The 15,375-nt window shown below is 39.7% G+C and overlaps 1 protein-coding gene across 1 annotated transcript in view; it reads left to right on the top strand.

Moving 5' to 3' along the window:
- Positions 1 to 3,567: 3,567 nt before the first annotated feature.
- The window catches only part of rab5c (RAB5C, member RAS oncogene family), a 29,957-nt gene continuing 18,149 nt past the window's right edge, over positions 3,568 to 15,375 (top strand). The window contains exon 1 of the mRNA XM_034190211.1: positions 3,568 to 3,669. The gene's annotated coding sequence lies outside the window, so the exon portion shown is untranslated. The remainder of the gene's footprint in view (positions 3,670 to 15,375) is intronic.

Below are 15,375 nucleotides of genomic sequence, written 5' to 3'. Positions count from 1 at the left end.
GCCTTGTGCAGGTCTACAATTTTGTCCCTGGTGTCCTTGACAGCTCTTTGGTCTTGGCTATGGTGGACAGGTTGGAGTGTGATTGATTGAGTGTGTGAACAGGTGTCTTTTATACAGGTAACAAGTTCAAACAGGTGCAGTTAATACAGGTAAAGAGTGCAGAATAAGAGGGCTTCTTAAAGAAAAATTAACAGGATTGTGTGAGCCAGAATTCTTACTGGTTGGTAAGGGGTCAAATACGACTGCACCGTATTGAAGGGAGCATGGATGTGGTCATGTATCATGAGATTTTGGCAAACACCTCTTTGCCCCAGTAAGAGCATTGAAGATAGGTCGTGGCTGGGTCTTCCAGCATGACAATGACCCCGAAACCCACAGCCAGAGCAACTAAAGAGTGGCATTCAAGGTCCTGGAGTGGCCTGGCCAGTCTCCAGACCTGAACTCAATAGAAAATCTTTGGAGGGAGCTGAAACTCGAACCTGAAAGTTCTGGAGAAGATCTGTATGGAGGTGTGGATCAAAATCCCTGCTGCAGTGTGTAAAAACTTGGTCAAGAACTACAGAAAATGTCTGACCACTGTAAATGCAGACAAAGATTTCTGTACCAAATATTAAGGTTTGTTTTTCTATTGTATAAAATACTTATTTCATGCAATAACATTCAAATGAATTATTTAAAAATCATACGAGGTCTGTTAGAAAAGTATCCGACCTTATTGTTTTTTTTTTCAAAAACCTGATGGATTTGAATCACGTGTGCTTGCATTCAGAAGATTCACACGGCTTTCGGTGGCTTTTCAGTCGTGTGACTATTCAAGAAATTGTGGACGAGCTGGGCATGTCACAACATGTCCTGTGAGACTTCAACACGGAGGCGCTTTTGCTGAGCCATCAGCTTCGTGCCGATGAATTTCGCTGCAACTCTTTTCATGGCAAAATCTTCTGTCACAGTGGGATGTGCCGAAAAAGTGCTGATGTCCACCTCTTCCACAATTTCTCGGATAGTCACACGACGGTCCCACATCATCACAGCGTTCACTTTGGAATGATCCGGTCATTTCAGCATGTTGATGGCCGACCAGAGTGTGACTCGCTCTCCACCGTTGTGCGGACATCTTTAAACCGGTTGTACCGTTCCTTAATCTGTGTGATGCTCATAGCATCGTCACCAAAAGCCGTCTGAATAATTTGAATGGTTTCCACCTGGCTGTCGCCCAGTTTCTGCCAAAATTTGATGCAGTCGCGCTGCTCCAGTTGTTCCGCCATTTCCTTGTAAAGAAAAAACGACGAGAGACTACCTCCATCCTCACACAAAGGCTGCCTACAAGCAAATGGCGCAGCCGACAGGCGTGAAAAAACTCATGCATGCCCACGAAGGTTCAAGGTTTGCTCGATAAAAATTACAGTCCTTTCCATTCTTTCTGGGTGGGAAAACTTGCAAAATCAACAGTGGATCAAACACTTATTTGCCTCACTGTAGAACATATTGCATAGACATGCAAGTTAGTTCCTGATCAATCTCTCAAGTACAAATCCACATCGCCTGATGTCACTGATAGGAACTACTGTTTTAGCAGCCTCTGGTTTCAAATACAGTTGTTGGCAAAATCCTTCCAGAATGATGATGAAATACTTCTTTCATTCATTCATTTTCTACCATACGCCTTGCAGTGGATCTGCATTTTGGTTAGCGTTGCCTATCACTTGAGTTACTTGTGGTTTCCCCCTGCATATGTGCAAAATCCCACTGACATCACTGTGGGAATCCTGCCCATAACAAACTGTAAGTAGTATAATATTATATAATTATTTACACTTATTTATATTTTCCCATGAGCCATAAAAACATATTATTATTATTATTATTATTACGGGTACATGGGTGTCCACATAGACAACAAACTGGACTGGACTGTAAACACAGATGCTGTGTGTAAGAGAGGCAAGAGCCAGTTGTACTTCATCAGGAGGCTCAGATCTTAAATGTCTACAAAAATATGTTTATAACCATTTTATGTTTTATCACTTGGAGGTCTCCAGCGTCATCTTCTATGCTGCCGTGTGCTGGGGCAGCAGGCTGAAGGCAGCTGACATGAACAGACTCAACAAACTCATTAGGAAACTTGTCTCTGTCCTGGGGGTTGAGGTAGATGCAGGGGTCACCGACCCTGTTTCTGGAGAGCACCTGCCATGCATGTTTTCCACATCATCTACTCCAATCACACCTGATTTTTTTAAAAATGGTTGTATTCCAGCTCTTGATTGGCTGAGAACACCTGATAAAGTTAATTGCCTGGGAATGGAACAAGGAGAGTTACAAAATAGGCAGGGCAGGTGCTCTCCAGGAACAGGGTTGGTGACCCCTGAGCTAGAGTCTGTGGCGGAGGTGTCAGATAGGAGGATGTTGAGGAAACTGCTCAGCATCCTGGACAACACCTCCCAGTCCCTGCATTCCACACTGACGGCCTGTCAGAGCACCTTCAGCCACAGACGGGTGCACCACAGAATGCCACAGGAGGTCTTTCATCCCTGTGGCAATCAGGCTGTATAACTCATCCCCTTCTGCAGGATGAATACATAATTGAACAGAGTTATTCCGAGTTATTCAGTACGACGGAGTTTTAGGGCCACATTGAATTTCTTTTTTTTTTTTTTTTTTTTTTTTTGGGATGTCGAGAACAAAGTCGTAATATTACAAGAATCAAGTCTTAATATTACAAGAAAAAAAGTCGTAATTTTACGAGAAAGAAGTCATAATATTATATTATGACTTTATTCTCGTAATATTACGACTTTATTCTCGTAAAATTACAAATTTATTCTCGTAATATTATGACTTTTTTCTCGTAAAATTACGACTTTATTCTCGTAATATTACGACTTTATTCTTGAAGTCTAAAAAAAAAAAAAAAAAAAAATTCTATGTGGCCCTAAAACGCCGTCGTAATTTAGTTACTCAGAGTTGTGTGGAATATTGTTGAACATCTTGTGCAAATGTCTAGAAAATACATAACACAACATTGAAAATACTTATTCAGTTATTCAGCAACTCGGTTATGTGAGTAGTTGAATTACATTATTTCCTACTACTTTTAACTCTTTATTTTACTTTGGGGTTTTTTTTTTGCCTGTTGCAACTTTATTATTTTTAATTTATTTATTTATTTAAGTTCGGGGTAACTTGGTGTCCATTTTTAATTATGTACAGCACTTTGGTCGACTGCTGTTGTTTTAAACATGCTTTAGAAATAAAGGTTGAGCTGAGTTGAGAATATTGTACATTGCAAATGTCTTAAAATAAACATTGTTCACTGTTTACTGTTACTGTTTTGGTACTCTAGCAAATGATTTCCTTTAGGCTAAATAAAGTTGATCTTATTGTTATTCTTATTAACTGTTAAATATTTATGGTTTCACATTAAAATACTAAATTGATGACTTGTTGCATCGTTGTCCAATAATTGATCAAGCTGATCCCAGAACGGCAGAGGGTTATGTAGACGGTCATTGTGATTGGTCAAAAAGACGCTGACAAAAAAAAGTGGGCAGATCCCGGAAAATTTGTTTGCCGGAAGGGAAGGCCCGAGCTCAAGAAGAAGAGGAAAAAGAAGAAGAAGAAGCAGCAGTGGCGGACACCTACGTCGCTGTGAACGAAAGACGAAAAAGTGCTGTAAGTTAAATATTTTGATGTTATAGGATGTGTGGATTTATTTAAACAATGGACGTGTGTTTATTGACCTTGTAGTGGTGGTGTTGTTACATTAAATTCAAAACTCAGACTCGCTGTGTGTCCATCAGAGTGGCTCGCGAGCCTGTGAGGCTTCTGGTTCAGAAGAACTAAAATGTCTTTGGTTTAAAAAAAAAAAGAAGAAAAAATAAAGACAACTTTTCAGTCAGTGATATCGTTGTCAGCATATGCCAAACAGGCGACGTGACGCCGTCAAAAAAAAAAAAAAGCAAAGTTTTGAAGTAGTGACAGTTGGCTACATACTAGCCTAGCACAGCTAACTAAGGATAAGTTTTCATTTCCAGGGTTTGGAACTACATTTGTAGTTTTGCTCATTAATTATTTTAGCTATAAAGATAATGCTACGTAAATTGTAAGTTGAGTGTTTGCCAACCTAGCGGTACTGATAGCCTTATTCTAGTTTGGTGACCAATCGAAGCGTTATCTTGTCTTCACTGTTTTACTAACCAGTAGGGGCAGAGGTTGTGTGAATACTATCGTCTGTGCCCAACGTGTCAAAAGGATTTCTTTTTATTTATTTAACGTTGTGAGATAGACACTAAGGTTGTTGTCACAGTACTAGAATTTCAAACTCAATACTGATACCCAGAAAAATGCTCAATGCTATTTTGATACAACAGGGGCAGAATGACAAAAAAACAACAACTCTATTTTAAAGTTGTCTGTAGTGCAAACCAATACAGTAACATAACTGTGAGGTATATGACAAAAGTTTTGTAGTATATAGGCTGAGACTTCATAGCCGTTAAGCAGCTATGGAAAGCAACACTTTCTGTAGCCGGGCTATCAGTTGATCCTATTGAGGTTTCAAATCCTGCAAAATGTCATGAGATTTCAGAGAGGTGTCTTTCACTGTGAGATGTATGCTATGTTATATTGTATTGTATCATCATACACAGTTTATATATATATATATATATATAGAGAGAGAGAGAGAGAGAGAGAGAGAGAGAGAGAGAGAGAGAGAGACAGACAGACAGAGACTTCCTATTTTACATAGGAATCACCAGAGGCTTAGTGTTTAGCACTGTTGCCTCATAGTAAGAAGGTCCTGGGATTGTTTCCCACCTGGTTCTTTCTGTGTGGAGTTTCTCTGCTGTGTTTGCGTGGGTTCTGTCTGGGTACTTTGGCTTCCTCCTACTTCCAGAGACATGCAGGTTAGGTGAATTGGAAACTCTAATTTGACCATAGATGTGAGTGTTAATGAATTTGTCTGTGTAGAAGAATAACAACATTGCCTTTATTGTCATTATACATGCATATAACAAAATTTGTCCTCTGCATTTAACCCATCTTAATTACAGTTAGACACTATCCAGCCACTAGGAGCAGTGGGTGGCCACAGTCTGACACCTGTGGACCACCTCTAGATGTACATACACTGCCTTGGTCAGGGGAAGAGAAAGCAGCCTAATTAAGAGTGTTTATGTGGCCCTGTAATAGTGAAGTCTTGTCCAGGGTGTACCCCACCTCTCGCCCTGTGACTGCTGGAACAAGCTCTACGTCCTCTGTGACTTTTAATGGCAATAAGTGAGTGCCAACAATGAATTAATTTTGTACAGGCATTTTTAGTTAAGCTGAGGTAATTTAAAAAAAAAAAAATCCCCAAAGCAACTTATTTATGTCTTCTTGGTAAAGACAACAGAAGTCAAATGTGTCACTGCATCCATGCATATTGTTTTCCACATTCATCAAGTGAACACAGTTTTTGGAAGCTTCCAACTTGGATTTTCTGAGCCGTCTGGAATGCAGCATTACTACGAAGTATGAAGCTGTGGGTGGAACTTAACCTCTTAAACCCTAGAGTCCCCAAATTTGGGGACTTATCCTGTTTTGGAACATTTGAACACTCATAACTAACCAATGCTGACACCAACATGCACTTATACATCAAAATGTCAAGTGAAGTCTTCTCTGCAAAAGTATCCACTTTAATCACATATCAACTAACCACAGCTGAAATGCCAAGCAAATAAAGACATAAATCCAAATTCATTTTTGGGGCGGGGGCTCATTTACTCCTACCAAGTATTATTTACTTTCAATTTTTTTGCATCCACAACATCCCATAGGACCTGTCTTTTAGCTGATCCAAATGTTTGCATTTTTGACCTTGTACAAGCTGAGAAATAAATGATAATGTATGGGTATGTGATTTTGGTGAAATAGGCTCTTGGGTTTAAGGGGTTAAAGTCACAGCTTTGACACCAAACGATGAGATGCAGTGCAACTTAGTCATATCTAGCACCACTCTGAGTGTTTGTTGTACTTTGCATATCTCATTTTTATTACCACCAGTATCTTTGCGTTATGGCTGGCTCTCTGACTCCACTCGATGGCCTAGTGAGGTGCGATGGGGCTATGAAGCACTGACTTTTTATTTGCTTTGAGCCAAAAGGAGATTAATTGGAGCTTTTTTTTTTGTGCTTGGAATTTAACAGTAATTAAACTAGTGAGGACTAAGGACCCTTTGGTAAGGTTAGCACTTTGAGCTTCTGATTCAGATGGAGAAGTGCTACATAAATGCAATCCAAAAATGCAGGCCAAAAATTTATCATGCACAGACACAAAAAATGGTCCAAATAACATGCAAATTGCACCATTTCACTGAAATTTCTACAAAATTTCATGGGTTGGCAGTACCTCAGTCTTGCGTTAAATGTTAACTGTTTCTAACAACTTGGTTGAAAAGCCCTGCATGTTTAGTTTTCCCCAGTTGCTGCCTTAATATGCATGTTCTGTGCATTATGAGATGATGGCTAAAGTGATGATTTTGTGCTCCCAAAACTGGCTAACATTTTTGCAAGGGTGCTGTATGCTTACAATTTTAGAGCAAGACTTGAAACACATGTCTCTGGACCTGAGCAACCTTGAAAATTGTTTTCTCTTACAAAAAATGCCATAGACATCTGTTCTATGGCGTCGCGCACTTCTTAGTCTTACGCAATAGCAGGATTCCGATGTGGTCCAGTTCCTGAATTTTCCATCTGTGCAGGACATGCATATTTTGCCCTTTCTGATGTTAATCCAACTGACATTTTTAAAAATTTCTTTAATAAAAAAAAAGACAGTACTTTGTTTTTAAATTTGATCATAAATTTGTGTTTGTACTACTGACATAGTAATAGAGAAAATCACATGTATATGTGCACACTATTATATTTAAGACTTTGACACAGGAGATTATGGGGTTTTGATTGTTGATCAGATGAAACACCACAGTTAGGTGTTACTTTGGAGTCTGCTAAACTGATTGGAATTTTTGTTATTTTTATTTTCATTGTCTGCCACTTACCAGTGTCCAGTAAACGGTGGCAGCAGACCAAGTAGCTCAGCTCATCTAATATCTTACTCACTAAATCATTAATCAACCAAATGAACAGGAGATGAACTGAGTGTAATTTTTTCTTTTCTACATAACTCTTACAAGCAGGTTTGAATTTTAGACCGTCTAAATCCTGTTTTGGCCAGGATGCTGGCAAAAACCTGTTTAAAACCAGTTTAGCACATCCATGAAAATCTGTGAAGTCCTGGTATAAACCTGCAATTAATGTCATATACTCACTGTATACCCCTTATTTGATGTATTGCTCTCTATGCCAGTTTGACAGTTGTGGACCGGTTTACAAGCTATTTATAATGTGGTAAACACTTGGATGTCAAATTTTTCAAAAACATTAGGTCAGTTTTAAAAATGTGGAGAACTTGGAATGTGGGGAAGGGCAAATTAGCACAATATTAATATTATAATTAACCCCTTTTTTGAATAGAAGTAATGAAATCACAGTCATTACTAACACTGCAATATGATTTACTACCACTGTGATTTCTAAAGTCACCAATTGAAAATTTTAAACTTCAGTGATAACAGCAATATATACTGAAGGTGTATGACAGCAGATGTCTACTCTGTATAACCATCCATCCATCCATTTTCTTCCGCTTTATCTGGAGTAGGGTCGCGGGGGCAGCAGCTCAAGCAAAGCCGCCCAGACCTCCCGATCCACACACACCTCCCCCATCTCCTCTGGGGGAACCCCAAGGCATTCCCAAGCCAACCGAGAGATGTAGTCCCTCCAGCGTGTCCTGGGTCTTCCCCGAGGTCTCCTCCCGATGGGACGTGCCCGGAACACCTCTCCAGCGAGGCATCCAGGGGGCATCCAGAAAAGATGCCCGAGCCACCTCAGTTGGCTTCTTTTGACGTGGAGGAGCAGCAGCTCAACTCTGAGCTCTTCGCGAGTGACCAAGCTCCTCACCGTATCTCTAAGGGAGCGCCCAGCCACCCTGCCGAGGAAACTCATCTCGGCCTTTTATACTCGCGATCTCGTTCTTTTGGTCATGAGCCAAATCTCATGACCATAGGTGAAGGTCGGAACGTAGATCGATCGGTAAATCAAGAGCCTTGCCCCCTACTCAGGTCTCTCTTCACCACGACGGTCCGATACAGCGACCGCATCTCTGCAGACGCTGCACCGATCCGTCTCTCGATCTCACGCTCTATCCGTCCCTTGCTCGTGAACAAGACCCCGAGATACTTAAACTACTCCAATTGAGGTAAGGACACCCCACCGACCTGAAGAGGACAAGGCACCTCGGATTTGGAGGTGCTCATTTTCATCCCAGATGCTTCACGCTTGGCCGGGCTCAGCCCGAAAGAGCGACATGGGCCTGCCCTCCTGTGGGCTTACCCCCTGCAGAGGGGGCCATGGGGGTCGGGTGCAGAGAGGATTGGGTGGCAGTCGAGGGCGAGTGGCCTGGCGGCCCGGTCTGTGCTCACAGCCCCTGGCTGTTGGGACATGGAATGTCACTCTGTATAACCATTTTATTTATTTGTGGTTCAATTATAGCAAGATAAAAGGATCGTGCCTTTTCTGAAGTCTGTGTCGGAGTCGAAATTAAACACCAGTTAAATTTTTCACACCTCTTTGAACATAGCCTCTCTGGATACAATCAAAGAGAGATGAGTTTTTCACTGCTTTTGAAGTAGGTGTGAGAAACATGTTGACAAGATGTTTGTACAGTTTAATAAACTTTTCCACAATTAGATTTTGTATGTGGTCTTTTTCCACATACTGGAAAATAAGTCCTGTATGTCCCATATCTATGGGTGTAACTGTTGTACATTACCATGCTGGCCACGGAATTTTGTTCTGATGTTCAAGTATTCTTTTGTGGTTATTTTTACTTTCATGCAGTTTCAAATATGTTTTTGTATTTTAGATATATTTTTGTGATTTTTGGCGACGAAAACTGTCTAAAACCTTTTTTTTGCCAGGATGATTTTTGCTAAGTTTTAACCCGTGATAAATCTCAGACATCTCCAACCCTGCCTGTCAGTCTGTCAGTTTGGAGAATAGGCTTAGGACCTTTGAGACAGACAAGGTTTACACTTACTTGCATGAGCTGTTATGTTTACGGTACATGAACCTTGTCCTTCTCAAGTGGTGACACAGTGTGACTCACCAACTCTGAAAGGACCCGAAAGTTCTACTTTGTACAGCAAATCAATCATATGTTTTGGAGGCCAAGTAAAGTATCTTTGTTGTATCTGATTGTGTTGACTACTGTATCATAATGAGTTCATTATGTTATGGAGATGAGCATAGTTTGATTGTCCTAATCAGTTGTTGAGGGTGGACAAAAACTTTCAAAATGTAAAAGGAACCAGGAGTGTTTGATCAGATGTACCAACTAGACTACTAAATTGTAATATGCATACTCAAAACATTCATATTCCCTTACATTTTTCCTGTATTGAAAATGCATATATAGTCCTATTCAGTTTTCTTTAACATGTATATCACACATTAAGAATTCTGTTGTATGGGGATCCAGACCTCAGTGAGTTGCAGTGATTACGTGTCCTTTCTGTGAGAGGCTGAAGAGGTAAAAGGCTTCGCTCGGTTTCACTGCAGCATGAACATTTGCTGTGTGTTCAAATTGTATTAGCTGCATCTCACCCCCACCCGTGAGAAGCTCCATATTTTCTTCTTTTATCTCACTGAGAATGGATCTGGTGGGGGGGGACGAGATGATGTTGCAAACAATATCTGGTGACAGTCAGTCTTCTTTTAGCTGTCTTATGCTTTTTTCACACCTGCAGTAACAGTAAATCTGTTGTTGAAGAGCAGTGTTTAAAAATGGACTTCCTGACACAGCATGTTGATGGTTAGAAAAACCTTTGCAGAGTTGGTCATGGCTAATCTCATAATGGCACCACTGCATCTATTGTTTTTACAAGTACAGTGGGATGTTTGGTGCAGTCAGCAGATGCTTACTGGCTTCAGAATACCTGCAGAATAATGCCTGCTTTGATGTATCTCTAATTTTAGGTGAGAGTTAAAAGCCTACATCCCCCACCTCCCCCTGTGTTTCCAACTAAATTTAGTTGTGGGAAGATCTGCATACGGGGAGAATTTAATAGCCTTTAGAAATTCCACATGGAAATATTAAAACTCACCACTGTGAAGCTAAGGCCAAAGCAGGGGTGGTGGCCAAGTGGTTAATGCGCTTGGTTTCAGTGCAGAAGGTTCCAGGTTCAAATCCCACCCCTGCCACATTTCTCCATCTAATGTGGAGTTGCGTCAGGAAGGGCATCCAGTGTAAAACCTATGCCAATTCAACATGCAGATCCACCTTGGATTTGCTGTGGTGACCCACCCCGAGTGCAAACAAGGGAGCAGCTGAAGGTTGACTTACTTACTGTGAAGCTAAGGCCATATATGTATGTATGTGTGTGTGTGTGTGTGTGTGTGTGTACATGCACAGCTTGCCAGCTGCTGGTGATGAGTATTCACTCTGTTGGGTGAAAGACCATATCCTCTTTCATTAGAGATCTGTTGGATTGTTCTGCTTTTGAATTTTGTCAGGAAGGCTGGGGTGGGGGGTTCTTCTTCCTGCTTTCACCATTTCCGAGTGAAAGTTTGCATATAAAAGGCAAAAGGTGATGTAGCTGGTCATAAAGATGTCACCTGTTCGTGTAGCAGCTAACTGGAAAAAATCCCTCAAATGATGATCTAAGCACCAAATTTGCCACAAATACATCTTAGACATTAACCTTTTGAAAAGGCAGGGTGTCCACTTGAATGTTCAATAGGCAGCCAGGTGGGGGTCAGTTGAAGAAGTACACAGGGTCAAAATTAAAAGATGCTCAAGTCATATCAAATACTATACCACAGTATTTGTGTGATCACAGAGATCGCAAAAAAGGTATAGTTTGGACTATCTGACTGTTATGGAGTAAAAATGGCAAGAATGGTGACAAAGGTTTGTTTGTACAGGGGTCAAAAATTAAAGTTGCTCTAATTTTAGAGAACATTTATGCAAATTATTGGTTAATAGGGTTTTAAAAGGCAATAGTGTGCATCATGTCTTGCTTAGTTATCATGTTACGGGGTAACACACTTGTATAATACACTACATAGAATACAATGAATGCCGGCATTGTTTAACTGTTACTTTGGAGATCAAGCAGTCAACACAGTCAAAACTATTCCATTTATTAATCCTATTAGCTCAACCAATAATTTGCATCATTTCTTTTCCAAAATTGGAGCAACTTTAACTTTTGACACATGTACAAACTGAAACTGACCTTTCTCACCATTTTGCTGTTTTTTTTTTTTTACCCCATAACTCCATATAATTCTGTCATAGATGTTCTGACCTATACCTTTTTGAAATCTTTATGACCAGACAAATAATATGGAATACCTTTCAATATGATTGGAGCATTTTTAAATTTTGACCCCTGTGTAATTCTTCAAATGACCCCTACCTGGCCGCCTATTGAAAATTCAAGTGGGCACTCTGCTTTTTCAAAAGAGTGATGTCTAAGGAGTATTTGTGCCAAATTTGGTGCTTGCATTACTACTTGAAGGATTCCTCTGTAAATATTCACTTATCTGCTCCACTGTGTCTTGAATCTGCTCTTCAGCAGGTTACATTCAAGTCAGTACTTGTTTCGTAGAAACTGGTGAAGTGACACCAGTTATGACAGTTGGGGCATTAATCTCTCAACAATTGAGTCGGCTCATTGTGAACTGGAGAGAATGCAGATTATTGCAGGTTTACTTTCTGCTAATATCGGATTTCCTTCTTGAGAAGCAAGAAGTTAGTAAAATATGCCAGCTACTTTTTTCATCTTCCCAGGCAAACGTCACATGGAAACGATTGTCAAGTGTCTTTACCTTCCATAATGTGCTATATTTTCATAGGCTGGGATTGATAATTTTTTACTGTGTAGGTTTAACCAACAGAGGCATTTTCACCTGAAAGGTTGCAGATAATTCCCACTTTTGTTGTAAAACAAAAAGCAGTGTGTCCCAGGCTTCCATGTGCATGCAGAGTACATTCATGAACATGATTACTGACCCTTCACCATCACTTTCACTGTAGGTGCCTGTTCATGAAAATCCAGATTTTAAAGGAAAACAATAGTACTGGTTTTGGTACATGTATTAGTACGGTGCTGTCTGCTGAGTCTTGAACCTTCTTATAGTTTGTACTTTGAACTGTGTCGGGTTACTGCTAACTCCTCCCATCATTTGAACATCTTCACTAAAATAAGTTCAACCACTCAAAGACCACAACCGCTGCACTTCGGGAAATGAAATTATTTTGGTCATCTGACATTCAAACTACCACCTCCTACCCATTATATCACTCAGTGAGTTATTTTGAAGTAAGTCAGGCATGCATGGTTTCATGTGATGGGAGGTATTAGCTGGTCATTCAGAGCACATTTGATTAGATTAAGCAAAGTTTGTGCACAGGCTGTGTCTAAAAGAAATATCATGGATCTTGAAATATAAATAATTTTTAAACACATTTTGACATATACAGCAGATATCCATACAATACAGGTATAGCACATTATTAATTTAAAAATGTTTCAATTTACTCTGACTTTAGTTAAAACCAAATTGTGGCCTGTAAACAGCGAGCACTTCCATATTGTGTGTATGTGTGTGGGTGGGGGGTTCCTGCTCAGTGATATCATGCTCGTAGCAGAACATCAACATACAGGAGGCCACAATTCAAATTTCACAGGCTGTCCCTCTTATCTGCTACTTTGTCCTGCCCTTTGTCTCTCCCTGACCCACTTGCCTGTGGAAGTCCTAACAGCTCATTACAGTTGACAGCAACACTGTAAAAATTTAATAAATTTAAAAAACTGTCTGAGAAGGCATTCTGGTTTTTTTTCCTCACAGCATATGTTGCGCACAAAGTTTTAGTGCTCTTGCCTGGTTAACTCTCTGGGGCCGACACCATCGTATATAACGGCTAAGACCAAGCTTTACTGAATTATAAATAACTTTTTAATGATATGAGAGAGAAACATACTTTTTTTTTTTTTTTTTTTTGCTGAAAACTTAACTCCGCGGACTTTCGAGCCAGCCATTGGCCATCTTTGTACTCCTCATAGAAGCTGTGTGATGACGTGCGCAATGAGAGTGTCCAATCGGAATTGGTTCACCGTCACATGGTTTTCCAAAATCCAATCGTAGGGCAGATTCACCTCACGTGAAAAGCCAAAGATCATTTCAGGAGTGATATGGTACTAGTTGGCCCGTTTAAATAGAATTTTGTATATATTGTTAAAAATGTGCATTTGTTTGTTTGAACCTTTTTGTTGTACAGTCTTTCACACAAGACCGCAAATTACCTTGGTAAAGTGTCAAAACAGTTGTTTATTATAGTTTGCTCTGTGTTTTGAATTAATGTGTGTGGAAAATTATTTTTTGCCTTACTTTTTCCTTCCTTATTTTTGATTGTAAACCTTTATTACACTTATAGAACACAACAAAAGCATATATATTATGAAAGCACAGGTCCTGAAAAAAAGACATAATACTTGATTGTGGGATGCAGGGAGAGCTGTTAACAGCAATAATAAAACATTTATGCCAGGCGAGTGAACTATCCAAAAAATGCCCTCGGACCCCAGAGGGTTAAACTCAGTCATCAGGGGTTAAAAATGTGGTTGAGGTGGTAGCCCACCACAGGACTTTGGGGTGGGTGGAGGGGGTTGGCACCTTGTTTATGGCCAATGCACGTCCACATTTACAGTTTTAGTTTTGCATATTATTTAAGGAAGAAGAAAACAATTGAGAAATTGCCACAAAGCATTCTATTTAAAAAGTAAGGAGGCCTTGTTTAATAGATAAAAGAAAAGTCTACAGCAGTTAATTAAGTCATTCTCTTGAAGTTGTATTTGAAGATTATACATTCAATAATGACAAGAATATTACTTGCTTGAGAAACCAAAAGAAATTGCTTTTAATCATTTTATTATATTATTGTACTGCTAATTGTACTCCCTGATTATATTTACAGAAAGAAGATGAAGACATTTGTATGACAAGTATCAAAGCATTCCAAACAACTTCACTTCAACACTTATATGAAACCCAGTTTAATCTAATGCCGCTCTGACATTTTCTTTGGCCAGCTTTCGTTTTTATATTGCCAGCGAAAACATTGCATTGTGGCTAGCTGTCGCTTTGACTCCACTGTGTGCTCGTGAGGTCATACAAAGCACTGCTTTCTGAAGCATTGCATCTTCACACAGTTGAGTGCATGAAAGGCATGCTGCCAACAATGACGAAGATAAGTCTGTATTTGTGTCAGATGTGTACTGACTTTGACAGCATGCACACACGTACAGAGAAATTCCATGACCCAGATACTACAAGTAGGTAAAATCTTTATATATAAAAATTCCAGCACAGCGTTAAATTGAACCATGTGACTCTATAAAATATACAAGAACACGTACTATTTCATAGAGAAAATGTTCTGGCTATTTGTGTTGCACTGAAATTATGCTACTCGCATCAGTTGGTGCTCTGATAGATTTTCGACCACCGCATATGCTGATCAAATATGTGTGTGGGTGCCTGCGATAATGTTACAGCTGTGGAACAACAAAAATGTGAAAACAAAGAAGACTGAATGCCCCGATGGGGTAAACATCAGTATAGTATTTTTGCCTGAACCTTTTATTTCTGGAAAAAGCCTAATCTTGAAGGTATCCTGAGACAGAGGCGGCACACAATTTTAATGAGGCGGCTGCCATGTATTTTTCTATGCAGGAAAAACCCTGATCATCAATTCGCAAGCAGGAGACCTTATGAAAACTATTTACAGTATATGTTTTGTCGATGGCATGAAACTATGTATTTGTAACAAATCATGTTTGTTTTTATCAGGTACTGCTTATTTTTGAAAACTTAGATAAGTTCATTAATTTTGAAACTGGAATGTGGTTGTTTTTTGTTTTTCTGCATTGAGCTTTTCACTCTGGATTTAAGTTTTAATTGCTCCAGGATTTAGTTTGATTGCTAAAATTGTCAAGGGCGGAATGGAATTTTAAAAAAATATTTAACCAGTGGCATGTTCAATTTTTAACCATAGAAAATGTGGTGAAGTCCATTTTCAAACTGACTGCTGAATATTTCAATTCTTTTCAAAGTACGGAGGAGCCATTTGAATTTGAGGGCTGTCCAAATTTACAGAGGAACGGCTGTGGTGCAGATTATCTGTTCCTGCTACACATTAATTCTCAGAGGAAGCTGCAACAGGCAGGTCGATTTGTTGCTGAATGGCATGACGCTGTTCGGTGAC

The sequence above is a fragment of the Thalassophryne amazonica genome, chromosome 16 (assembly GCF_902500255.1).
Source record: "Thalassophryne amazonica chromosome 16, fThaAma1.1, whole genome shotgun sequence".
NCBI classification, from domain to species: Eukaryota; Metazoa; Chordata; class Actinopteri; order Batrachoidiformes; family Batrachoididae; genus Thalassophryne; species Thalassophryne amazonica.
The sequence above is the reverse complement of the archived record's forward strand: the minus strand, read 5'-3'. Positions and strand labels throughout refer to the sequence as shown.